The sequence below is a fragment of the Agelaius tricolor genome, unplaced genomic scaffold, assembly GCF_023055355.1.
Source record: "Agelaius tricolor isolate 1412-34295 unplaced genomic scaffold, bAgeTri1.0.p SCAF_2, whole genome shotgun sequence".
Classification (NCBI taxonomy): Eukaryota; Metazoa; Chordata; class Aves; order Passeriformes; family Icteridae; genus Agelaius; species Agelaius tricolor.
This window is the reverse complement of record NW_027269262.1, coordinates 22,189,360-22,216,095: the sequence shown is the minus strand read 5'-3', so window position 1 is coordinate 22,216,095 and position 26,736 is coordinate 22,189,360. Positions and strand designations below refer to the sequence as shown.

Below are 26,736 nucleotides of genomic sequence, written 5' to 3'. Positions count from 1 at the left end.
GCCCTCCAATCCAGTGGGACTGTTCACTGAAGGGTCCCCATAACGGGATACTGACAGACTTATTAGGCACAAGTGTCTTGGCTTTCCTAGGGTGCTGACAGACTGATCAAACACAAAGTGTTTGAGAAAATCTCTTCTTTTTGCAGCACAGAGCCTAACAGAATAAAATATCAGGTAATTAAGAAGCAGGAAATGCAAATGACGGAGGATTTGTATAAATAAATGTTATACATTTAGAAAAAGGAAGTGTGATCTTTCTACATAACAATAAAAATTGTGTTTTAAAACTCCTGCCTCTAAATGCTACTGTTAAAGGCATCAGTCTGAAGAATATCATACTTATTCTATTATATAGGCTGCATTTGCATCAAACAAATGTGCTTATAAAAAATTCCCATTACAAGGGTAAAAAAAAAATGATCCACATCTGTTAACGAATAATGAGTAAGAATACCTATTTATAGACAGGGCCTTAATCAAGTGACTAATGTTCCAAGTGACATACATCAGTAGCTATAAGTACTGAGGAGAGAACACAGGGTGAAAGAGATGAGTAATTGAAGTATGGCAAATTATACAGGACTTGCCAACACATAGACAATGGAAGATGGAAAATTATTCAGTGTGTCAGGAGCTAGATCCAGGTTTCTGCCATGGGAGTCTCCCCAACCCATCCTGAAATAAGTGCACACAGGGGTGGAAAGTGTTTTTCCCTGTGGCCTTCTCTCCTACTCTTGTAACTTATCTATTGGCCCTGTGGGGTTCCTGGAAGGAACTTTTTGATCCTCAGGTCCTTTTCAAATTTTTATCACAATTTTATATAAAATTCCAGTCAGCCTTGTTTTAACATTTCAGCTACCATAAAATGTATCTGCTTTCCTAGAATTTAGAATGACACTTGTAAATGCATTTATGTCCTTGTCTACCTTAAGTTTGTTTGCATTTCCATCTGTCCATCTAAATACTCTTGAAAATACACAGAGGACTTCATATTTCCAAGGTTCCAATTACAGCAGGGAAATCTTAGTGATCAAGCTTTCTTCAGTTCATGTAAGCACTTTCTATTGGTCTTGACAGGCCTGTGTGAAATGTACCTTGAGAAATCTCAGACTGCTGAATTTGCCAGGTTTGATCTTCTCTTATAGCCACAAACACAGTACAGAGACAAATCTGTCTAACTCTTCACTGCAATGTACCTCATCTATGATGTCAGATTGAATTAACCATACCTGTAACTAAATAATTTTCCAAAAAACTTAGTACTACAATGAAGGCATTGTGAACTATTGCTATGTTATGTTTGTCTCCAGTCTTTCCTATCATAATCTGGACAAGTCCCTATATAACCTAGGGGAAATTTTACATTAAAGCACCTAGCAGGAACAAGATAATACACTGTCAAATGACATCTGATATCCTCAGCAGGGGGAATTTTTTGAATGACAAATCTCACTCGACGAGTTTTCAGCAGTTTACCAGACCTTTTGAGCATGTCTGCTTTCAAAGACTTAGAGAATGATAGAATGGTTTAGCCTGGAAGGGACCTTAAGACAATTTATTGCCAACCCCTCTGTCATGGGCTAGATTGCTTCCTTCTACTAGACCAGATTGCTCCAGATTCTATCAAACCTGGCCGTGAACACTTCCACAGATGTGGTGTCCACAACTTCTCTGGGTAGCCTGTTCCAATTTCTCAGTAAAGAATTTCTTCTTAAGAAGGAAGTATTTCAAAGACTCTTTCCTTTTAAAGTTGCTACCCCCTGTTCTATCACTAAATTACTCAATTCAACATATAACAATTAAATAAATATTTGAGCTATTTGCTTTGGGTCAGATCCTCAATTGGTTTAGAGTCACTAAGCCATCAAAGTTAATAGGACTATGACAATTTGTGCAAGTTAAAAAGTGTTCACTCTGATGGAAGAACCTGTGTATGTCAGGTCAAAAAGAGCTCACAGAGAGATGATTTCACACACTTGTGTATTGTAAACAAGCTTAACTGCAATACATGACAAGCACTGGTATTTGGGAAATCAGTCCTAAAAAAGAGAATGATCTTTGAACTAAAGGAGACATCAGCTTTCTCTCTGTTTTGGGTTAACTGATTTCAGTGAAGATCAATGACAGCACAGCCCCCTCATATCCTGGTTGCATATACCTCTATATATTTTATCTAACTAATGTACTCTATTAAATATACTAAGAAAGAGGGCGAAAGAGATAACTGAAGAAAGAAAGAAGAGAACATCAGTAGGTTTGCCTTATTTTTCCAATAAAACTAAAGGAGCAGAGGAATGACTTGGAGAGCTGCTTTAGCAGAGCAAAAGAATTAACTTTAGCTGGGAGATGAGAAAACAGCTCTGGGAGTGTGAGTGTTTCTTTTGGATATAGAAGGAGTATATACATTGAGAGGAAACTAAACTGAAACTGGACAATTTAAAAATCTTTGCCTGGTGTAATCTGAGCATCAGTGTATGCTAATTAATGCTTAGTCATCAATACTATGGGGGCATTTTGACAAACTTAATAAGGACAGGACACTGAAAATATTCTGTAAATACCTTTCCTCATCGATGTTACAAGCAACCTCTTACATATGGTGATACATATGTATGTGCATCAATGTACATATTTGGCATTTTTGAGTTGTTTCTATTGAATATTTGCAAACATCCAGATTTAACACATTCAATAGCTACTAAATCGCTGGCAGAATAGACATGGTTACTTACTATTTAAAAAAGCATGAGATCAGAATTTTTTCCATACTAAAGAGTGTTGTGATTACTTATTAAGACTTTTTCAGTACAAAATGCCTGTGTTCTTTGAACATGATTTTACTAATTTTGGATGTAGAAGACTAATCTTTTAGTGATTAAACCCCGTTCAGCAACTAAGCCCCACACAGCTACTGATTCTCTCTCTCATTGTGGGATGGGGGAGAGAACCAGAAGGCTAAAAGTGAGAAAGCTCATGGGTTGCAATAACATCAGTTCAATATGGAAAGCAAAAGCAACTCATGCAAGCAGAGCAAATGAAGAAATTCTTTCAACAGCTCCCATCGGCAGCCTGTTGTTCAGTTTTCCTCAAGAAAGCAGGGCTTCATCTCAGGTAACTGTGACTTGGAAAGACACATGTGATCACTCTGAACATCCTTCCCTATTTCTTTCTTCCCCCAGCTTTATATGCTGAGTGTGATGCCAGAGGCTATGTAATGTCCTTTTGGTCAGTTGAGGTCAATTCTCCTGGCTGTGTCCCCTCCGAACTCCCTGTGCATTCCCAGCTTCCTCACTCGTGGGGTGGGGTGAGCAAAAGAAAATTTCATGATGCTGTATAAGTACTGGCCTGCAACAACAAAAACATCCTTGCGTTACCAATACTGGTTTAATCACAAATACAAAATGTAGCCTCATACCAGCTACTAAGAATAAAAATAATTCTATCCAAGTCAAAACAAGGTCTGTGAATACATAGACCTTTATTAGGAGTGTAGAAGCTCTTCCAGTATGTGAAATACAACTTAGATAGAATTCATTCTGTTGGATAATATTCTTACAATGCTTTGAAATGGAAATCCCTTGATTTCGTATGATAAAGTTCAACATAAATTTAGGCAATGATAGCATATATCTTTCCTGTTTCATTTCTCTGAATCTCTAAATTAAAATATTGGTCTGTCATGTTATGCTTCCTGAATTTAAAACTGAATATATTGAAATATTTCAACAGAGATAGACACAGTGAAAATTATCCACATTACTCCCTGGCTGATAGCTCTGCCACTGTTTGAAACAGCTGAATTCCCAGTGTGTCAGTTGTCACTTCTGTTATCAGCAGAGGCATTTATTTCCATACTCAGAGTGTAGCACATTTTAATGACTCTGAAATACAAGAAGACATGCAAAACTGATTTTGCATTCCATGCCCTTAAGCAAGCCTATTATCCATGTTGTGAAAACAGCAAGTTAGCATTTTTGTTGTAATTATTTGGGCTGATTATGTATTATGTTTCTACTCAGAGGCATTTTCCTCTAAAGCAGTTTATGCAACTACTAGCTGAGAAAAAGAAAAGCAGCACTCCAGAGGCATCTGCCTTAAGATAGCCTCATGCAAGTTTCCCTTGGCAAAGCTGGCATGATTTATGATTGAAAAAAGTCCACGATGTACGTATTGTATGTCTCAGATAAGTGTGATTCAGGACTGTGAAAGAACACTTTTTCAACACTTATACTAATGATTATAATAATTCTTAAACTGTATATGTTTATGCTGAGCAGGAATATGATACTAGTGTCATCCAGAGATTTAAAAGGGAATGTTTTAATTAACTAGTAGATTCCCTACTGTAAGAGACTACTGCTTCTCTAATGCAGGTTTCCAAAAAAATGTATTTTGATGAAATAAATAAGAACTCCATGAGTGTCATTTTAATGAAGAAATGCTTCTGCTACTGTTAAGAAGAGGTGAAGCCTACTCCAAAGCTCATATTTACTTTTGATTTAGTAAGTTGTAAGACTTTTATTGTACTTTTCCTTCATACTGATCTAAGTGCAGAAAAGTACAGAGAGATCAGCAGTGAAGCTAGCTTGCTGAAAAAATGAAATGTCTGCACTGGTGACTGAAAAGTGTTGCCATCCTGATATCTGAGGTCATTGCAGCAAATGTCCTTACCTGGGCCTGGAGCATAGGGGTGGGGACATCTGGTTTCCTTTCTCGCCCAAGGGTAAGGAGGAGTGGCTCACCCTGCAGAAAGAAAAAGCCCTGATTATTGTCAGGGAAGGGTAAGGGGACAGTTTGTCCAGATGAGTCCACACAAGGAACTGCCCCAGCTTTGTAGCTGGGAGAGCAGGACAGGACGGTCAGATGTTTGTTGCAAAGCCCTTTAATGACAACAAAGACTGGCAACCAGAACCAGTGTCAAATCAGCTAGGACACTGGAATTCCCATCTGAACACAGAAGTGTTGTCTTAAGGAGTAAGGGGTCAGTAGCCCTTGTGTTGTGGGAGCAGAAAAAAGAGTGGAAAAAACCACAGGGGAAACATTGAGATAGACCCATCTGAGCAGAAGATGTACAGCTGCCCACCGAACACAGCCAAGTCTTGTTATTAGTGTGGTGAACAAACACTTTACAAATAACCAGGCCACAGGAGGTATAGATAAGAGTGCAATCATAATAAATACAGCATTAAATTAGCAATCTGGCTCTCCAAAGGGGTGTATATTCTATTTGTAATATTAACTCTATGGTCTGGACCTCAAGGAGGAAGTGTACAATAATGAATGTAAAGATTTGGAAAGGAATTCATAGAATTAATCAGGATGAACTACCCAGTTACCCTCCACTCATCAGCTCATTCTCAAACCACAACAAATAAGTTAAGAAAACTATAACCAAAAATTGCTCAAAATTTATACCAAAAGTGCAATTACTAATGAGAGATGTGCAATAAAACAGTTCAAAATCCGTAAGGAAAAGTCTTGACTATTACAGCTTGATATCAGAAAAGGGGTCAAAACATTCACAAGGTATTTTTTCTTCATTAGCCATGCATAATTATACGTATAACAGCTGGCCTTGAAAATAGTTGCAAAGGTATTTTTCCTGCTCTGAAATAGTTTTTGCATATGATAGCCTCCCTTGATAGACTATTTTAAAATTAATTGTTGGCCATGTTGACATTTAATTACATAGCATAGAGAAAAAAATAATTCAGTCCAATTAATAATGAAAAGCCCTATTTGATTCTAAAACATGATGAGAAAATAACATATTCTAGGCTGTTATCAATGTGTGAAATGTGTTGTGAAACTTATTATGTAATAGATTTCAATTTGTTTTCTGAAATTATTTATTTGGAAAAAAAATTGTACATAAAATTGTTTTTTATTACATTACCTTGTTATTTTTATTGCTATAGACAACCATCAGTGTTTAAGATGACGAAAGAGTGAAAACTTCAAAGGTAGTTGTATATCCAATGTCCAGCAATGATTTTAGGAAATTTAACTTTTGTTTGGAATTGGGTTTGATAATTACAATTTTAAAAAATTCATTTATTTTTTTCCAAAATACCTTTTTATTAGAAGTACCAAGTGCAGTTTTGAAAATACATCTTACACATCAACATATATAAATTAAAATACTGTTAGCATACAATTGCAGTTCTTAAATCAATATATGATGTATAATAAATAATACAAACAGATAAGATTTTTTTTAACATAACTAGTGACCAGCATTTTGTTATTATTTGGGTTCTTAGTTGATTTTCTTTAAGAGGACTTACCTTCAAAGTGTATTTGAAATTTTACTTTCTGAAAATGGACCTGTTTCATCTGTTTCCTCTTAATTTGGACCTGACTTGGGACACATAAAAGCTGCATATTTCCTTTGAGTTCTTGAACATTGACATAGATTAAAGTTACCACCTGATGAAAGGAAGAAAGGAGATAGATAGCAATAACACAGAAAAAAAATAAAGTATTAGTCTTTAAAATAACTTTATAAGACAAAATATTTATTCAGATCTATCATTGAAAAAGATACAATTATATGACTGTATGAATTTTAAATCATTTTAAAGAAAATTCTAGGTTCTTCTTTGACCAAGAATGCTGAGACAGTGAAGAAGCAAAGAACATATAGATAATGTATCTGCTACAATTAATTTCAGCAGATAAAGTTGCCCATGACTGGATAGTTCGTAAAAGGTGCATGACATGGAAGAGGCACACTGTGTTGTTAAGGACTGAGGAGAATAAGCATTCCACAATAAAACTGAAACCTTTGGAAACATGTGAAAGACTTAATTATATGTTGCACATAGGTTCATAACTGCAAACACAACATGAAAATGAGAGCAAGTGGATAAAATGAGAAATTTGAGAACCAAGAGCTTGTGGACTATTTCATAGTGGTGAAAATTGACATCCAATTTCCTCTAAAAGCAACAAGAGAAAACACTAATGTTCTGTTCATGTTCTCAGGGCATCTCTATAGGTAAGGCTGTATGTTTATGTCAACGTTTGTGTCTTAAAGTGAAGTTCCATAAGCCAATTAACGGCTGTTTTCAAAAAGGGGAAAGAGTACCAAAACAAATTGAGAACATTTCTCTAATGCAATATCCTCAGCTTTTTAGATGGCTAGCTGTTCTGCTGGTTTTCTGTATTTGTGCATCATATCTCAAGAGAAGAGTGTGGCTTGTTAGAAGCAACATTTTTGCCTAAAAGTACAGATTCTATATTTCTAATATGTTATTCCATATTTGAATACTAGCAAAAAGTGTAGCTTGTTAAACATTATGAGGCCTTCACTTCCTCCAAAACTACAAAAAGCAGGGGGGGAGGGAAAGTAATTCCTAGGAAGCAGAAACTGAAATATTCTATCCCAGTATGTGGGTTTCTGCTTGAATGGGCAGTTTTAAAAAATTTATAACTTTAAAATCTAACAATATAAAACAAGTTGAGGTATCTCTGTGTTCAACTAAAAACTTTGTGCTAGTTCAAACCCCAAATTATTTTGTGCTAGCATAATGAACAAATGAATATCATAAGGCCAGCTAACTTAAGAACTTTCTACACAATGAGAAAAAGATTTCAAATCTCTACTTAGAGTAATCTGTCTTTCTGTTCCCTCTATCTTCAACAATGAGTCAGGGGATAGCATGCTTTTATTTATGCTTCATCATTGTTTTAATTTGAATGGCCAAAAACTCTCAAATTATTAGCTGCTTTCCTAATCTTTTAGGAAATCATATTCTGGTACAGAGGATCTGATGCTGATTTGGAGCATTTAATCTTTTATGCAATCACATTTAGCTCTTTTTTCTCCTTCACTGTCAAAAATATTCAGATCCAAAAATAATCTTTTCCATAAGTGCAAAATTTTCCCCAATTTTCTTCTGCCTGGGTTTTTTGTCTTTTTTGTTGATGATTTTCCTGTAGCATTTATGGTGCCTCTTTCCTGCATCTTTTTTTTCAGAAATAAAGCAGCTAAGCAAAAAGACCTTTCAAAAACCTCCTCACACCAGAAGTACAAGCAATTATTTTCAGGTATAAATTCATTCCAATAAGAATAGAACATTTAATGACATAAGGTTTAACTATAAAAGAATAAAATTTTAGAAACCAAATCAGTTCTATTGGCATTCATTGTAGTCAATCTGTGCAATACTAAATTCTGTTGCAATTTACTGGAATCTTAAGAAATGTCTGCATTGGAGAGAGGACTGAGATCACATCTTCAAAACCACTTGGGGGTTTTGTTTTGTTGGTTTTTGGTGCTTGGTTGCTTGCTTTTAACACACCTCAATGCCATTAATTACTTTTTAAACACCTAGTTCAGGGTACAAATTAATCTGTCCATGTTTTAAGCAGTCTTCATTTATCTCCTTGTGAACAGGCAGCTCTAATATAAGAAAGAACCTAAATAAAATCTCTGGAGTAAAATATTCAGAATCTGTGTCTGGCAGCACATAATTTGCTAGTCACTGTAAATGCTTCTCTAGATCAACCTCAATATTATTTGTAAAGCTTATGAAAATATACAAGTAATCAATTAAACTTTCATTAAGGGGGAAAATGTTCATCAAATCAGAACCAAAAACTTATAATAGCCAGGTAGCTGTAAAATTATGTTTGGTAGTTTTTTGCGGGCTTTTGTCTTTAATTTAATATATTACACTTTCTAGAATTAGCAAATTAGAAGATCAAAGGAAAGCATCTCTCAGATTAAAAAATGAGTGAAACATGAACAGGGAAATTGCTATTTTGTGGAGACATACCTGAGTGGAAGCAAAAAGGATGGAGACAATAAAGAGCCCAAATAAATGAAAGGAAGAAGCAGATATGGCAATATGTTCGATCAAGTTCATTTGCCTTAGCTAAAAGACAATAAAGAAACAAATAAATGCTTTGCTTAACTATTTTGAGCAGTTAGACCCCTAAAAGAAGAACACAAAGTCTGGTGACTTGGGCTTTTCTATGTCATTTTATTTTATTTGTGTGCCTTTTTTTATGTTGCCATATGAACTTCTAAAGCTGGATTTTTTAACGTGTAAAATAACTTTAAAATGAAAGCCTGTGTTTACTGCAAGCTTCCATTTTTAGAAGTCATTTTATTCTTTCTTAAAAAATTGCTGATACTTTGTTTGAAAATTTTAATTAAGTATGGTATTGCAGCAATCAAGGAGAGCACTAAAAAACACAGACAAATAGAAGCTAGTAAGGTTTTATGTCTCTTAATTTGTAGCAAAGTCCAACAACTCACTTTGCCAAGCAGTGAAGCTGTGGCTTGCTTTTACTTGAAAACACTACTAACTGCAAGTAAGAAACATTATCAATAACAAATACTGTCAATTTTTGTGCACCACATTATATACATACAGAGTACTTTAAAATTCGGCTATTTTAGCAAGCTTTTTCTACTAACAGAAAAGCATAGTTTGTGTAAACATTAATAGACCTGGACTGGCTGATGAAAGAGGAATTTCTGAGCTCAGAGTTCAGTTTTTGATATATGACCATTTTTGGCCTTAGTTTAAATAGTGGATAAATAACATGATGTAATCAGATAGCAGGAACGATAGTGAGTGTTGAGCTGCTAATCCTAGAGGAGAAAAACTAAAGTAGAATTAAAGAGATGACACAAGCTTTGCTTTTTTTGGATTAACCTTAGTCATTCTGCCACTCATGAAGACAATATCAGATATAAAAGGCCATTTTACATTTTCTCCTTTTGAAGATGTATTCATTTGTGAAGAAAGAAAGGAAAGAAAGGTACTTGATAACACTGTGCAGGTTCTTTCCTATATATTAGACTTTCACTTAGTGCACTTGCCCATTCTGGAGAATTTAGGATTTAGTATTTTCAACTTAATTCCAGTATGTAGTTCTTGAGACAAAAGCAATGCTTCCTTTTTCCCATAATCTGTTTTTGCATAATTGTGATGAAATTAATTTTCATCCCTGGAGAAAGAATGGCTGTTTTGTGATCATTCAAGCCTATGCATCTTTGAAGAATGTAACCATAACTGAGAAATTTTCTTTGGTGATATTCCAAGCAGAGATATTGTTTTTCCTTTGGTATTTAGGTTGGTGTGCATATGTTTATCTCATTGAAATAAGTAAGGAATAGTCATCAAATCATTAATCTGAACAGGTTCTTTATACTTTTTAAATTATGGATATTTCTGACTAATAGGTAAATAAGGCATGATTAGCAGTCCAAACAATTACAGAAGAAGAATCCTTTTTAGTCAAAAACAAACAACAGACAAAGAACAGTTCCCTTGACATAATTCTTGCTTTTCTTGCATTTCTTGCTTTTCTTCTGAAGAGTGGAAGTTTTGTAAGTCTACATGGCTATGTTTTCATTATTTGGGCAGCAAACATAGTGATGGAAGAAGTTTTAATATTGTTGGGTCCTATTTAAACTGAGTTTTTAGGGACCTGAGAAGGTGTTTCTTGATACTGAAAACAATAAATAATTAGAGAAAATGGGGAGGGGTATGAGAAAGAGAGTAAAAATATGTGAAAATAAAGTGTCCAATAAGGACTTCATAAGTTAGAGAAAATTCTGTAAAATTAAGGAAGAGACTAATACATTACAAGAAAGATGACTGGTCAAAAAAATTAATTACCAGGAAAAAATTGTAAACAAGTAATATAGATTAACACAGATCCGTAGGTAGTTTTCACTGACAACAAAATATAAATGTAAAAATTGTAATAAACAAAAATGGAAGGCATTTTACTTGGTTAAATTTTCTGATGTGGTTAGCACACTTAAAGATTCTTACATTAGAGCAGAAGTTTTACACTAATAGTACTATGCAACTTCTAATTTCTTTTAAAGAAAATACATCTGTTCATAAGTTTTCAAGCCTTTAAGGGCTAGCTTCAAGGAAAAATGGAACTTCCTGAGATTTATAAACCCAGAAATATTTCAACCATCTCTTTCTTGAAAATCAAAGAAATCAAGTGCACTGTGAACATGAAATAACAGATTTAAGTAGCACGATATGTTGTATGGCCACAAATGAAATCTCTGATAGACACAATTACAAAAGATCCAAAGTGAAAAAAGAAGGTTATTATCTTCGGTCAAATTCCCAGCATCAAGAAACTGAAGAATACTGCTTAATAGGTCAAACATTGTCCCCATACAGAGGCTTAAATATTTTAGGGAAGCTAGAAATCTTTTAAAGGGAAGATAAAGTCTTGATTTGAAAAACTCATATATGACTCACCTGGTATTATTCCAAAAAGACAGTCTTCAGAAATCAAAGAGAATAGATTCTTAGAACTAGAAATAACAGCTGGAAAAATTACAAAATTTTGCACAGAAAAATTGGTGGATAATAATAAATTAATCATTGACATGTTTGTATAAAGTTTTTCTGGGGGGTTAGGAATTAAACACATTCAGAAATCAGCAAAAATTTAATTCAGAGCTTGTTTGGTTACCCTACCAGTATCTGCATAAATATAATTTATGTCTATTTCAGAATCAAAATATTTAAATTCTCTTACAGGCTGTCCCACAAGGTATATTTTCAAATGTTTATATCTGTTTCCTTTGTTGTAGGTTCATTTCAAGACAATATCTTTTGTCTTTCACTCATTATACTTTCCTTATACAAGTTTCTTCTTAGTCCACTTCTGAAAGAATTATGCCTGGTGGATTTTCTTTCAGAAGTATATAGAAATTGAACTAAGATGAACATAACTCTTGTAATGGCATAAAAATGTACAGCACATCTCATAAATGTACTTTTATTCAGATATATATTCATATGTAGTTTTCAATAAGAGTCTTTTTATTCTGTTTTGTTCTATTCTATTTGTGGATTCAATGAACTTTTTCTGCATATAAGGATAGCTATTTTGATCTCATTACAACACTCAGTGTTTGAGGGGGCGTTACTGTTCTCCACTGCTGTGTTTTTTCAGACTGTCAGGGCAACCCCTGGCTTGACGAGAATCTGTCACATGGAGACCACCCCTGTGGGGCACAGACAACACTGTTCCCACCCAGGGATGATGATGCATTTCCTCTCAGTCATCCTTTTGCCCCTAGGACAATGCAGCTGCATAATTGCTATTACACATGTCACATCTTCTAGGACATATTACTGAATATCTTTTGACTAATGTTGTGGATAACACCTCTTTAAAGAACATATTAGAATTACACTGTGTCTTCTCTTGGGATTTGATGCTAACTGGAATGCTTGATGATCAGGAGTAGACTGCCACACATATTAACATGAGAACCTTGTGCAAACATAGATGGAAGTCTCCAATTGCTTTATCTTGCCATTCCAAGTCAGGGTCTGAATACCCAGAGGTTATTTTATTAGCTTATGTACACGTTGCTTTTCTCCAGGAAAACAATCCTTCAGATGCTCAGAGTAAATGGATTTAAAAATGATAGTTATGTATACAGACATCAGGATTTAATGCAGTTCTGAATCAAATCAGATTCGTACTTCTGAGTACATGTGCAAGCTTAAAAAAAAAGCTTTAAAATGTATTAGATAATTAATTTCAAAGGAAAGAAGTATCGATTTTTTCATATTGTATTCAAGACCATAAGAAGTACAAGAGTCTGTCACCTTTATCGTTGGAAACAATAATCTTAATCATTCTGTCGCCTTCAGATTTCAAGACTGGATCTGACTGTGTTGTAAGTTACTTACAAATACTAACTCAAGCAAAAAGAGTGCTAGGAAGAATCATATACTGACATTTTCCACCTGTTATTAACAGGTAACCCATGACAAAAGGTTTGTGCAAGCCAGTAAAGAAGTAAATAAAATTTCTAAGGCTGTGCACTTGAGACATGAAACAATAGAACCATATATCATGCAGTAGGCAGCAAATGCCTAGGCCATGAATTAAAAACACTGACAATGTAGAAGTCTAGTCAGAGGTATAGCAAGCTTTGTAGATAATATGAGGAAATTTCAAGTAATGGTACTGAAAAGTTATTACCCACAGAATCATCTTTTTTTCTTTAATAGTTTTCATATGTTATGTCCACAAATTTGGGATGCTAATGTCCATTTACTAAAATATCTCCTGTTAACGATGTATCTCAACTCCCAAATCAGATCCAAAATATTTGGCAAACATTTTATTAAGAGGGGCAGTTGACCTTTTCAAAGTGACTGTTTCAAAGTCAATAGCCAAAATGTCTTCCTACAATCATGAAGAACTAAAGGAAAAAGAAATCTCTCTAAGGGAAGCCTTAGCTAGAAATTCCCAATATCATCAGGCATTGGTGTTAGGTTTTTGTCAGTGTATGTTCTTCATTTTACCTGCTTTCCTATTTAGTATATTTGTATAAATACTTGCCAGGTTACTAAAGCATGGTTATCTGCTGATACAATAAGGTACCACTTTTTTCCACTGGTTGCTGTGAAGTTCTAAAATTCTTGATGTATCATGTGTTTACTCCTGAAATAAAAGGTAAAATCAAGACTGATTTATTAGATCCAGGGTCACTTCCCATCAAGGAATATGGGTTAATGTGACTATGGTACCTTAGCAAATAGGACAGCATAGCAAAAACAGATCTATGTAGTAAAACAATTGATAGAGCAGACAGTGTGTGTGCTGTGCATGTTTGTTAAGAATGGGAGAAAGGTGTAGACTGCAACCAGGACTGAAAGCTCATAGCTGATTGAAGAGCATTAAGTGGACTCCTAGGGCACATTTTTCAATTTATTTTCATCTGGAATTAATCCAGTTTGTGTAATCTGCAACTACTCTGTGATAAATGAAGGCATGAGAAGCAGGAATGTTTAGGACTTTTACTTGAAAAGCACATTCCTGGTGCAAATTTATAGCCCTAATGTACATCTACTCTGTTTCAGCTTTAGAGTTTGACTAAGTCCACCAAACAAAATGGAACGGGAAGGGAAGGGAAGGGAAGGGAAGGGAAGGGAAGGGAAGGGAAGGGAAGGGAAGGGAAGGGAAGGGAAGGGGAAGCATTAAAAGGCATATCTACCATGAGCATATGAAGTATCCCAATTCATCTCTGTGCAAGAAATGCCCAGAAACATGTGGAGCTGGATGTCAGGTGCAGAACTATGAATGAGTAGTGTCTGCCTTCACAGAGTGTCTAGTTTCATTTCTTCTAAACAAGTAATGAAAGATGTAGATGGGCAAGACTAGAAACACTTTGCCCTATTGTCTATTAGTTATACCCATGTTCCAAACATTCATCACATGAGAACAGAAATGTTTCAAAAATTTTGCTTAAGTTATTACCTTCACATCATGAAGACAAATAGAAGGTTTTCAGACAACATGGTGAATTATTACTGAATCTTATTCTTTGTGGTAACTTTTTCTGCTATACCTCTTCCTTTGCTGTCTGCAACACTGCATTTCTTCCAATACTTGATAAAAAGAGAGTCGTATTATATAAGTTTGGTTTTTTCTGGTATGGGAAATTATTAACTTTGTTCTTAAAGAGAACCTGGGCTCTACTGGAGGTTCTCTTGACTATTGCATGAACAGTGATTTTTCACAATCATTGTGCTTTAGTATGTTGAACTACTCTGTGTACTTCATTCAATCAGCTTCAAAAATTCAACCAGATTTTATATCATTACACTTAATAAGATGATGATAGAATACAGCAAGAAAATAAATGAACAAAACACAAAAAATGTAGCCACTTTCCTTGAATGTCCTATAATACCAGATTGAAAGATCAGGTTTCACGCTGCTTTTTACTACTTTTGCTTTATAGTACATGGTATCTCATTGGTATCAAGTGGCTTTTTTGTGCCACTTTCATGTGTCCGTGATGTACACTTTTGAATGTAACTATCCTCATGATATATGCTAAAGTTCCCAAGTAAATCGATATCTGATTTGTTGGTGGCCAAGTAAAACTTATCTTCTTTCTCAGGTAAATGTACAAAAAGTTTTAAAATCAATTGTCATTTGTCATCATCATTCTAAATATTTCTGTCCAAAAAACATCCTAATGAATTAAAATTTAAAGGATCAGTCATGCAAGTTTCATTTTAATGCATTTGATTTTTTCTGGACTGAAATGATTAATTCACTTCCAGTTACACTCTGCCTAGTGAAGATATATTCAAAAAACAATCTGTGTTCAAAGAACTGTTGGCATGGTAATTTATTCTCATTTAAAATCTAAATTATAGCTCATTAGGGATCCCATATTCTGGGGGGAATGCCCATCATTGGTTTTGTTAATGATTCTCTAACACTATAATTCTGTATGAGTACATGCATTAATTTACATGTAAAACTACCAGTATGATTAAACTAGATTTGCTGTAATGTCACAACCTCTAGAACTAAATTTAGATGAAGACAGAAAGAATTCTGTCTTCAACATGTAAAAAGAGTACAATCTTAAGTTTGAACTGATCTGTTTTTACTAAAAATCTGGAGGATAAAACCTAATTTATCTATTACTTTGAAAACTTTCTCTGGTAATACAATAAATAATATATAAATTGCTCCAAAACATATTATTCAATTATTAATTTTAATTATTTGATCTAGGTGAGTGGATTACTTTTAAACTTTTATTTAAGAAAACCACTTTTTTTAGCAATTACTGAGAACTATGACTGATTGTATTTTTAAATTAATTTTGTGACTTGGAATTCAAGCTGGTAACAAAAAACGTGTAACTCATTTCATCTTAAGACATTTTAGATGTAAAAGTCAGGGTAGTTTTTGTGTAAGTGACAATCCTTCACAAGTGTTGGTGCTGTATCAAAGTGCTAATGAAAAAAATTGCTTAGACATTTATAAAAAATCAGGAGATGTGAGTCTTGTGACATTTTGTTAAAAGAACAAGGATGCAGAGATAAAAATGTCACCATTATTCCACTCCTTTACCCCACCCCACTTTCTCACTCTTGTACAGGGAGGTTGTAAAATGCTAGTAATTCTGATTTGTTTTATTTGATGCCCAGTTTGACAACTTCTATGTAGAGCTTTAACTTAGAAGCAAGACATGAAACAGCTACGGGTTTGGTCACCTACTGTTTTATAAAAGAATTTGGTTTATTTTGCATTTATATTACTCAAAGGTAAAAGATGCACCATTTTGTCTTAAGGTCTATCTAATACACTATCTGACTTACAAGTAAAGGCATAGTGGTTGTCATGAGATTTCAAAATAGAAAATTGCATATTATTATTAAACTAAGATAAGTCTTATGGGCAGTTCCCAAAACAATTTAATTATCACACTGATGTCAAAATGTAATATCAGTTTACAAGTTTTGTGTGTATCTGTCAATAATGTAATTTTTTTAAGTTCTGTTCTTGTGAAACCTTCTGTTGGGTGGCTGGCCCATTCAGACATGCTACAAGTATTTCTTTTGGCACAGAACTAAAGGGCAGGGGAAAATTAACTGTATTCTAACATGACTTAGCTGATTTAGTTTGGTATCTCCATACAAGGCTCAAATGTGAAAAGAGCATATTTTAAAATAATGAGCTATGCCGTGATCTCCAAGATGAGAACTACTTATTCCTTCCTGTTGTCCAGTAACGCATTGACTTTATCCTATAATTACTGCTATAGATAAGCTATAGGTAGAAGCCACCAACAACCAGAGTTAATACTTCAAACAGGAAAGATGGAGCAGTGTCCAATAGCTGTGAAGTGATTTGAGGGAAATTAAAATAAAGAGCAGCTCTACAATTGTGAGGGCAAGTTATCATTAGAACTTTACACATACTGAATGTTCTGAAACAGATGAGAAATGTTTCTAAAACTTTAAATTTTTAACTAAATATTGCTATGCTAGTCTGAGAAATATGCTACAAGAAATCTCCAGCTTTAGGGAGGGTTTTTAACTATTAATTCCCAAATCTGATTTCTTCATTTTAACTTTGCGTGGCTATTGAGTTTGTGTAATATTTTATCAACAGATTGTAGATATTCCAAAAGGGCAAGACTTTAAATTCTATGTGACTCATTCAGATAGTCTTTCTGGAAGCAAGAATACTGTGGGCATACTTAATGAAAAAATTTATTCGGCAATACAATGCATGCAGATCTCTTTATACGTATAACCAAAGGTCAGCTTTAAGGTTTTGCACACTGTAAAGTTCTTTCAGTCAAAATTGTATAGAAAATCTAATGTTTCACAGTACCATGAGGATTTTCAGGGATCATTGAGTGTGATCCTTAGTTCGCTCAAATTCATGGTTAAAATTAAAATGACTGATACTGAATCATAAGATCTGACCTGCAAAGGATCATTGCCAACTGCTTTTCTTTTGCAACTGTATCATTTGAATTTGTCTTATATGATACAAGAATAATAATGACTGGATATATGGAAGTGAATTCTTATCCAAAACCCCTCAACTTTGGGTTTTATTTTATTAAAATGGCTTAAACACAGTAAAGTCTGCCTGTCTTCAGAGCATGGGATATGGAAAAATTGTCCAGATATTTTCAAAGTTGCAAGTCTCTGAACTGTCTACTTATTTTTAGTCCTCTTAAAAGACTACATTTTTGAACTTATTCTTTTTCCCCTGAATGGTAATCATGTACCTGGCACACACAGCCTCTGACATACTCACTCACAGCTGTTTTAGCACACTAAATCGTTTAGCCATGTTTCCTTTTATACATAAAGAGGTATAATTTGTGCAAATGCAGTTTAATAAGCAGACTAATTATAATTTGCACATTTAGAAATACACTAAATTTTGTTTCTATTTCAATTAAGTAATTGCCTAATTATTCTATAAACAGAATTAGCTAACATAGAAGGAACCAAAAATGCAAACAGGAATTAAATCATTCACTAAGCGGTTCAGCAAGGTGAAAGGCACTGCATGGGCTCTTTTACTATTTCCAGCAATGTATTTTTGTTAATGGCCTATGTCAGCAATGCATTTATGTGTCTGTGCAATTTTCAGGGCCCTAAGGGTACTGCCAGCTCTGGCCAGCCGTGTCCAGCCCCTGGGCTTCCTCACCATGCCCACAGCCCAACCATGTCAGAGCCCTGGGGCCAGCAGCCCCTTCCCCAGTGACCCCAGAGCACCAGGACTAGTCTCCAGCTCCCCACAGCCCTGCCCTGCCTTGCCACAGGACCAGATCTGAGCCCAGTCTCTGCCTATCCAGGGCTGCCCCCATCCCTCCTGGCTGCCCTGCTCCTGGCTGGGGCAGCAGATAGTCCCTGGGTACCACACCCCACCTGAACGTACTCGAGGGAGCCCTTGTTGTGCCAGCACCCAGCCCAGGTCACTGCCAACCCCTGAGCTGCCCTGCAGCATTCTCCATGGTTGGTGGCTATCATCCAGTGCTCCACAGGCAAAGTCACCTGGCATGTCCCTAAGAAAATTGAAGAGAGGTCTCAGGTGTAGCAATATAACACAAAGCAATGTGCAGCAGGATGGTAAAGGGTGCCAAGTAAATGAAAGGCAGACCAGCAAGAGTCATGGTTTGTGTGTCTGGAGCCTTGTAAAAAGTCCAAACAGTACTACAATCTCTCATAAAGTTGGAGAGCTGTATTACAGCGTTGAAATTTGGGAAAGACAACTCCTGTGAGGATGTATGTGACCTTCTCTCCCATGGTTTCTGACCTGGCAGCAGCCTGCCTCTCACCAGCTCAGAACATGGTAGAGGGACCATATGTCTCCAATGATCACCTGAGCATTCAGAACGTTTTTCCCCTCTTAAGCTCTAAAAAATATTGATTCTGCCAGAATTTGAGGTTGATGAAGTTGGATTTCTGCCTTTACATATGTTCCCAAGAAAGATTAAGATGATTTTAAAGTTAAAAAAAAGGAAAAAATCCTGATGAAAATATACACATCAAATACTTTGTTCAAGACTTAAAATGTGTTTTCACTTTCCTAATTACATGAAGATCTACATCTTCATAAACTGCTCCCGTACACCTCTTTGTAGTTTTTTTCTATTTGCTCAGATAAATATGGAATGTTCTCTTATGCTAAATAAATCAGGAGTTGCAGACTAGTAATGGTATCTGTGGGTGCTTTTATGAAACCAGTGGTAAAAAAGATCTACTTAATTCACGTTACTAAATAATTCTGTAAAATATATTTTGTAAACACTCTTAGAGTGCTTTGCTTCTGAAACAGAATTTTGTCTTTTTTTTTAAATCAAATTGTTGTTAAAAAGCACTGGACAGGTACAGGCTGAATATTGAAGCCCTGTTGGTTAAGTTTTACACAGTTCTAGTATTCCTAAAAAAACTTGGCAAAGAAAGATATCCTCGGTTTGGATTCTAGTTCATATTATCAAGCTTAAATACTGACATAATTTAGATAGTAATCTAGATAACAAAATTAGATTATTTACTGAGACATTATTCAGGGAAAATGTACAGTCCAGGGAAAAAATTTACTGTAGAAGTTCTGTTAAACATTTTTTCCTTAGAATACCATGATCAAATTATTTCAAGACAGAAATGAAACATAAAATTTGTGTGCAAATATTATGATCTCTTGCTGTCATGGGCAAATTTGAATCTTGCTTCAAGGTCAGTTGGAGTGGTACCAAGCTAGGGTGGGAAGATGTTTAATTCTGTGCAATGGTTTTGTATGGGGATTTTGGTTTTCTTTTGTCTCACAATTAACAGTCACACTTTGCAGTAAAGTAAATCTTCTGCATCTGCAAATCACTTATTACCTAAGGCCTGAGAGTTATAACCCCACCAGAAAATAAGATTGCACATTTCACCATTTATAAAGTTGTTTAAGCTATGTAAGATTTTAATAAAGTGGGCTTTCAGAGTTTTCACATTCTTCTAGAAACATAGAATCTAGCTGCTACCAAAAAAAAGAAAAAATTAGTATACTGGTCTCTCAAGTATGTCCTATCTTCCATACTTCTTTCCTTTGAAATATTCCTTAAAAATACTAGAAACTAATAATATTTAATAATAGCTTTGTTTCAATCTTTCTGTTGCCTTTGTATGTTTTGATGTGTGTTTTTAATATGTTTCTCAGATGCTCACTTCCAAGATTTATTCTTGTAAGTGATACACAGATATGGTTTTCACATATAATTTGTGATATTGTCTTCTTGAATACAGAAATATTAATAGTAGACCATGTAGCCAATAAAACAATTAAAGACCAAGGTAGATGTGGGAAAAAAACCAAACAACAAAAAAAAGAAAAAAACCCCACCAAAAATAAACAACAAACAAACAAATAAACAAACAACAACAACCAAAAAAAAAATCAATCAGAAAAATCCCAAAGAATGGAGAGACTCCAAGTAGGAAACTCAGCAGTTAAGTAAGTTAAGTATAGAATGAGCAATGGTGCATTACATTATGTTTAAGTAGACCTGTTGAAGTAAATTGGATTATTCGCCTCAGTAAAGCAAATATGATTTGGTTCTTTTATGTATAATGTGCTTTGGCCTAATTTGGAATGAAAATCTGACATCAATGGAACAGGAGGAGCTGAATACTATTTACTTTTTTCCATACCTGTTCTGCATTTTATATGGATGAACTACAAAATACATAATAAGCCCTTAATTACAGGGGAATGGACTGTCTGTTAAAGAAGCATCTCTGAAGTTGTCACATTTTGTAAAAATTAACTAAATTTATGTTTCATCACGTTTCTGATTATTAGGTAATAAATATAAGTAGTAAAAAGAAATAATTTTTATTTTTCAAAGATTTTTCTTAAAAATACAACTTGCACTAACTTAAGAGCTAATTGAACACACTTGTATACATTTAATTGCTTTGACAAATTGAAAACTTTGCTATAAACAAGAAAATTAAGTCACCTGATCAAGGCCATCATTGTTTATAAATTCAGATTAAAGGCAAAATAAAATATAGGGAAATAAGAATTTCAACTCAATAAGAGGGATGTTTTGAGGTTTTTTTCAGTTTGGTGAGACATTGTGCACTTCCAGAAGAAGGTGATACTGGATGGCATGGTCATTTTACAGCTTTTATCTTGAATCCGTAAGTTTTTCACTTGCATTCTCTGCACTTTTTTACCCTGTATTACACAGCTACAGATACTGCCAGAAATTTCACTTTCAAGCAGGAGCTACATTCTTATCCCGAATGGGCATTTTCTGGAAGCTCTCAAATTCAGAAATTCATGTATTTCAAAGTGGTTTCAAACTTTCTGGTTTTCAGGTCATAAGAAAAAAAGGTTTTCCCCTCCTTTGATAAGAAAATAGGGATTAATCAAGACAAGATGAAAATTTGTTTAGATTAATTTTTTTTTCTCTCCCCAGCATTTCTAAACTGAAAAGAAAATGTTTTGTGCTTAGTTTCTCTTCAGTGACGGAATTATGGTTCTTGGAATCTTGATAGATTTCTTAAAAATGTTTGTATTAACTAAAATAAAATAAAATATAAATATAGGAAAATAATGAATACAGGAGTTTGCCTTTCAATTCTAGCATTATTTATAGAAATTTTCCACCATTCTGCTGTTGGACCTTCTTTGTCAGCCTCAACTGTCTGTCCTTTTTAACTGCCAATAAAATCAATCTGTCTCAGATTAAAGTTCATTTGATATTTTCAGACTTCCTAAACTTAATTAATCTGTTCAGGGGACACAAGAATGATAACATGCTTCTTCATTCAAATTAAATACTAATTGTTATTTTAGTATATCACACTATCAAAACATGACATAACACAACTAGTTAGCATCTGTGAAAATGAAAATTCTTTGGTACATTCATACATTCTTAAATGTAATATGTGGGCTAATGTCTGATATTCCTTATACTATTCTATGCTGTTGATCTTCTGTAGCTACCATAAGGAATTTCTATATGTTGCAATCCTTCCTCCAAAATATAACTGCGTTGGGTTTTTTTTAAACTGTTTGAAAGAAATTGATTTTTAAAAAATCTCAGTCGCCTAAGACCAAATTGCAAGGATACAGTGCAAGGTTGATCTATATGATTTCTCTTACTTCTCTCTAATTTTGAATAATTGAGTAGATCTCAGTGGTTAAACTTGGTTGTGTTCAAGCTGCAATTTAGCTTTACATGACAGGTAACTTTTCATAATTTTGTCTCAACTCTGTTAGACCGACTTATACCTAATATTTTGCTATGATAATATCAAGGGTACTATTGGATAATAGAAGGATATGTCTGCATGGTTGGGGAAAGAAACAAAATAAAAATCAAGCTTCTTTTTAATGCATATTATCATTGTAGAATATTACAATTGACCACTATAGTGAGGTCATACTAATGTCAGATCAGAATCTAACGTGCAGAAAATCATACATAAATCTGATATACTACTTCCCACTAAGCAATAATGGAAGGAATTAGAAACCTAAAAAAATGAAATTGTCTATGTGGAATTAAAGTAAGACGTCTGGATTTAAAAAGGAAACAAAAGAAGAACACAGGTATGGAAGCAATCTCTTGAGATACCAAAATTCTGTTTTAAAGAAAATTTCAGTAACACAATTTCAGACTATTTAATTTCAAAGCTATGGAGAATGTAACTGATCTACCATGTTTGGTGTCTATTCTGTAGAAAGATTATCCTGTATTTGTATTTTACCACAGCATTTATAGTACTTACTTATGTGTGTTTATGCTGGATCATACAAAATGTAAAATCATTTTCTCAGACAAACATCTGTATCATATACACTTTCCAAACTTTTCACAGCTTTTACAGGTAGACTGCTATTAGGAACTATTTCAGTGACAATGGAGAAGATTTTGGAGGATCAAAAAAAAAAACTTGTAGTAAGAGCAAAAGCTTTTGACCACCAAATTAAAACAAGTATGTCTGTGGGAAGAGATCTAATGTTTTATGTGTTGAACTGAACTTCAAGAGACCTCTTCTCAGGAGTCTGTATAAGCAATGGATTCTTGCTGTATTGGTTTATACTTTCTCTCCCCAAATGAGAATGATTTTGTCTGTTACAATTCAGTAGATTTATTTTCTTATGCATGCCAGGTGCTCTGGTTGTGCTCTGGGGAACAGGGAACAAAGATCTATAAATAAACAGTTAAATGTAATTTGTTAGACTATACAAGCTGTTCATCAGAAATTGGGATTTAAAAAACACCAACTCCTTTCTATGCTTTAAATATTTTGTTGTTAACTGAGACAGAAGAGTAATTGAGGAACACAAATTTCATTTTGCCCAACTGCTAGTAGGAACTCAACTCACCATTGTGTATAATCTATGGAACAGGTAGATTTGCTCTTTGTGTCATGCACTGATATTTCTTTGGGCCTTATAGATTGCCAGTGGTCTTTCCCTTTTATCTTTCCTGATATTCTGTAGCTGAAGAGACAATTTTATGTCTATGCCTTAATGCTCTAGTGATCCAATTGCTATTTCTTGGCATGCTTTGTGAAGGCAGACAGCACCTTTAAGCCATGGTTTCATTTGGATATTGGAATGCTACTACAGAAAGTTTTTTGGATTTTTTTGGCTTGACAGTAGCATCAATACAGTTGATGGTACTGCCTGTTATTGCCTGTTAAACCCATAGAAATATATAAAGTACTGCAGCAACCAATGTTCAGGAAAAGACAAACAAATTAAATATATGTCAAGAAACCCACTAACAGAAAAAATAATGCTTTAAAGTGATGGAAAAGTCACTATTATGGCTTTCCTCAGGGGCATAAATCAGGCCAACATGTGGTTTGTAGTAAAAAAGCATTCAAGTTATACAATGGAACATATTTTTGATAAGATAAAATAAAGAAACAGCATAAGGAAACATTTTGGTTAGGCACTAATAGATATGGAACATTCACAGACAACACTGAGGAAATATTTTTTCTTCATTGTGAATACATAATTCATAGTAAAACCAATGTTTGACTCTTTCATATCTATGGTAACAACTGAGATATAAATGTAGCAGTGCACATATATTGTCTGGCACAGTATAATGAATTTACTGTATATACTGTAGAAGTTAATGTCATGGGTGTGGAAAAGCCTGTAGTATTTTGTGGGTTTGTTTGGCTATAAATCCAGCCATAGCATCTATTTTGAAGAAACACCTTCTTCAGAACAAGTAACATATTGTAGAGATTTTAACCATTGTGGGCCTGATGTTCAAAAATAGCTGCAGCAGTTGCCTGAAAACATTTATTTGAATTGTAAATCCTATTTACTAAGGAATATATATGCAGGGTGCATGTTGCAGGATTATTGCCCCGTGTTTTGCTTTCCAATGATGTCACATGGTCTGGACTGAATAGTTTGTAGGCTGATCCATTCTTCGGGGAAAAAAAAACAGGTTATTCAATGGCCTGGGGAAATAAGGCTTTAGTCATGAAGGAAAATAAATTCTTCACTCATCACCTACTGGTACTGACTGGTTATTCAACATAAAGAAAAGAACATAGAATTTGTCTTCTTTCTTGGATGATTAGGACAGTAATAGTAACAAATAGAGATTATGTTTGTTCCTCTAAAGAACATGTAGAAAAGTGGAGGAGCCTGGTGTTTTATTGAAATGTCAGCCCTACTGTAACTGACTTTCTAAGTAAAGAAAGAGAGGAAGTTTGGGACTGGATGCATAACTGCTATGATGGAAGAAGAGGAGTTGGTAGAACTTTTCTTTCTTAAAAAGCTTTATGTGGCAGGTAGAAGACAGACATTTGAGTATTTGGAGCTATGGTTTCAGGTATAAATTTTTATCCACGATTCAAAAAGCACATTGAAACTTTTTTGTCATTTCTACTAGATAAAAGGCAAATATAAATGAGAACCTTCCTCCCCCCACCATTTCTTTTTAGCATTTTTCCGTCTCTGTTTCTGATTATCTGACTTATTATTGGAAAGGGAGTCCTGATTCCTAACTTAGCTTTTTATAATATGTAAAAAATATCTTTCTCAGTGTTGCAGGAGGCAGTACTGTCCGGAAAATAACTCTCCCAGTGTGGTAGAAGAAAGCAATCAGTGCTTGATTAAGATTTTATTACAAATCAGCTTCATTTGCTGGCCTTGTTAAGAAAATAAGTTTTTCCCAGGAGAACTTCATTATTTTGGGTGTTATTTTAGACTACACTGGCTTTTTGAAGATCTTTTTATGGCATTGAAGTTAAAGTATGACACAGTATTTGATCCTTCTTATATTCATATATAGAAGTGATTTTCCCATATGATTTAACGAAAGGATAGTACAGATGTAAACAGACACTCTTTGAATTATTCCACAGGGGAATATTTTAATATGCACATAGTATATTTTCACTGTAATTCAGATTGAAAAGAACATATATGTTGTATATTTACATACCTTCCTATATCTGTCTGCTTCTATTTCTGTCATAGTACAGGAAGAATCAGAGGAAGAAAAAGAAAAAAAAATCAAAGAGCTTTTATCAAGCTTTCACCAATCAAGAAATATTCTTTTCAAAAACTCAATCTTTATACAAGATGCATAGCAATATTTAATGGGAATAATCTGTTAATGATTAATTGCAGGTACTATTTTTGGGAAAAATGCATCAAAAGACAGTTACATTTATTTCCTCCGTGTCTCTCTTTCCACTTTTCCAAAGAAAAAACCTTTGGGACCCTATACTGCAAAAAAACCAAAAATTAACAAATATAAATGATGTTTTAATTTTCCTCCTGTTTCACAGATAAATTGATTTTGTAAACAGATCTCTTTTTCTAGTGACATTACTGACGAATATCAGGTCACTTATAGCTTGACCTTTCAGTTCTTAAAACTTGCTAAATATTTTTAGAATTGAGACTGATATCTTGCATGTTGTTCTGCAAAAGTATTGTGTGAGCACATGAGAATACATGCACTAATACATGCACTAATTTGTGTGCAATTGTGTTGGATCATTTGATAAACTTCTCAGATGGGATGGGCAGTCTACTGTAAGAAGTATAGAAATCAGAGAAATCTACCTTGATTTCTGCAAGACTTTTCACAATGTTTCTCATAACATCCTCAGAGGTAAACTCTGGAGATGAATTTTAGATGAATAAAGTGAGGTGGATAAAGAACTGGCTCAATGGCAGAACTCAGAGGGTTGTGATCAGTGGAGAAGAACCCAATAGGAGGCCTGAAGTCAGTGGCATTCCCCAGGGGTTGACACTTATTGAGTCCATTCTTATTCAACTTGTTTATCAACAATCTGACCAAGGGAATAGAATACACCCTGAGCAGGTTTGCTGATGGTTACAAAACTGAGGAGGATGACTGATACACCTGAAGCCTGTGCTGACATTCACCAGGACCTTGATAGGCTGGATAGTTGGGCAGAGAGAAACCTAATGAGATCCTACACCTGGGGAGGAATAACCTCAAGAACAAATGCAAGTTGGGGCTGACCTACTGGAGAACAGCTCCATGGAGAAGGAGCTGGGAGTCTTGGTGGATGAGCATGAGCCATCCGTGGCCAGGAGGGCCAACAGTATCCTGGGGTGCATCAGGAAAAGTGTGGCCAACAGGTCAAGGAAGGTCACCCTGACCCTTAAGGTGTCCTATCTGGAATACGGGGTCCAGTTTTGGTCTCCACATTTCAAGAGAAACAAGGAGCTAAAGGAGAGGATCCAGTGGGGTCCACAAAGATGGTTTGGGGTCTGGAGTCTATGAGGAGAGACTGTGGGGGCTGGGCCTGTTGAGTCCGGAGAAAAGACTGAGAGGGGATCACTTCAATACATATAAATATCTCAAAGGCAGCTCACCATCCCCAGTCAGGAGTGTGGTGCCAGGCTCTTTTCAGT

The 26,736-nt window shown here is 34.8% G+C and overlaps 1 long non-coding RNA gene across 2 annotated transcripts; it reads right to left on the bottom strand.

Moving 5' to 3' along the window:
• Nucleotides 1-2,071: 2,071 nt before the first annotated feature.
• Nucleotides 2,072-8,877, bottom strand: LOC139600535 (uncharacterized). Of its 2 annotated transcripts, none has more exons than XR_011682600.1 (4): nt 8,784-8,877; nt 6,288-6,429; nt 4,672-4,743; nt 2,072-3,345 (listed from the first exon to the last, which is right to left on the bottom strand). It is a non-coding gene; the product is annotated as an uncharacterized lncRNA (long non-coding RNA). The 2 variants fall into 2 exon arrangements; XR_011682599.1 differs by lacking the exon at nt 2,072-3,345 and adding an exon at nt 3,503-3,881.
• Nucleotides 8,878-26,736: the final 17,859 nt, after the last annotated feature.